The sequence below is a fragment of the Neophocaena asiaeorientalis genome, unplaced genomic scaffold (genome assembly GCF_003031525.2).
Source record: "Neophocaena asiaeorientalis asiaeorientalis breed wild unplaced genomic scaffold, Neophocaena_asiaeorientalis_V1.1 scaffold280, whole genome shotgun sequence".
Classification (NCBI taxonomy): Eukaryota; Metazoa; Chordata; class Mammalia; order Artiodactyla; family Phocoenidae; genus Neophocaena; species Neophocaena asiaeorientalis.
Genome location: NW_020185321.1, coordinates 9,883,658 through 9,885,260, shown reverse-complemented (window position 1 = coordinate 9,885,260; position 1,603 = coordinate 9,883,658). Strand labels below are relative to the sequence as shown.

At 37.6% G+C, this 1,603-nt stretch overlaps 1 non-coding gene across 1 annotated transcript; it reads right to left on the bottom strand.

Annotated features, from left to right (window-relative positions):
* Positions 1–34: 34 nt before the first annotated feature.
* On the bottom strand, positions 35–107 carry TRNAE-CUC (transfer RNA glutamic acid (anticodon CUC)). Its single transcript has one exon. It is a non-coding gene; the product is annotated as a tRNA-Glu (tRNA).
* Between the last annotated feature and the right edge of the window lie 1,496 nt (positions 108–1,603).

Here is a 1,603-nt window from a genome sequence, read left to right as displayed (position 1 = left end):
TTTTGTCTGCGTGGTGCAGCTTGTGGGATCTCAGTTCCCTGACCAGGGATAGAACCTGGGCCCCCTGCAGTGAGAGTGCCGAGTCCTAACCACTGGACCATGAGGGAATTCTAATATATCACATTTTAAAATAGCAGTTGGATTTTGCTTTTCTATTCTATCTCACACTCACTGCTTTTTATTTGGAATGTTTGGACCATTTACCTTTAATGTAATTATTTATATAGTTGGGTTTAAATCTACCATTTTCCTATTGGTTTTCTGTTTCATTTTTCTTTCTTCCCTCCACTTCTTCAGGATTCTTTTTTTCAGTATAAAATTTTATTCAAAATACTACTGAAGCCTGTGCACCTAGAGCCTGTGCTCCACAATAGAAGCCACTGCAATGAGAAGACTGTGCACCACAACGAAGAGTAGCCCCCACTCGCCGCAACCAGAGAGAAGCCCGTGTGCAGCAATGAAGACCCAACACAGCCAGAAATAAATAAGTTAAAAAAATTTTTTTAAATATCATATTTTGGGGACTTCCCTGGTGGTCCAGTGGTTGAGACTTTGCCTTCCAATGCAGGGGGTGCAGGTTTGATCCCTGGTCAGGGAGCTAAGATCCCACATGCCTCACAGACAAAAAACCAAAAAACATAAAACAGAAGCAATATTTTAACAAGTTCAATAAAGACTTTTAAAAAAATATCATATTTTTCATCTCTGGAAGTTCTAGCTGAGACTTTGTTCATATATGTCTTTTCTTCCTATATTTATGTTGTCATATCTTTGTGAGCACATTTATAATTTGTGAATGCATATTTATAATAGCTATTTTAGCATACAAGTCCGCTAATTCCATTTTCTGTTATTTCAGAATTTGTTTCAACTTACTATTTTTTCACCTGGCTATGTGTCACATTTTCCTATTTCCTTGTATGTCTGGTGATATTTTAATTAGATAAAGATTATGAATTCTAGATTATTTGGTGCTAGATTTTATTGTATTCATTTAAATAATGTAGACTTCTTCTGGTAGGCAGCAAGGTTACTTGCAGGTTAGATTTTATCATATTAGGGTTTATTTTAAAGCTTTTTTAGGAAGCTTCTAGAATACCCTTAATTCTAAAGTTAATTTAGCCTCACTTCTAAGGCAGAGCCCTTCTAAGATCTCTACTACATGGCTAAATATTCAACCAGATTTCTCCACTCTGGATGAAGGGAATTCAAACATTTATGGTCCTATGTGATTTCTAGGAATTGTTCACCTTACCTCTTCTAGGAATTAGTCTTTCCTCAGAAGATTTTCATGACAAGAACAAGGGTTTTACCTTATGCATATACAGATTGATATTCAGCAAAAACTCAAGGGGACTCCTATGCAGATTTCTGTATCTCTTTCTCTGCTTAGCTCTCACTTTTTTTTTTTAAAGCCGTTTAAAAATTTTTTTATTTATTTATTTATTTGGCTGTGTTGAGTCTTCGTTGCTGTGCACGGGCTTTCTCTAGTTGTGGCGAGTGGGGGCTACTCTTTGTTGCGGTGCGCAGGCTTCTCATTGCGGTGGCTTCTCTTGTTGCAGAGCACGGGCTCTAGGTGCGCGGGCTTCAGTAGTCATGGCTC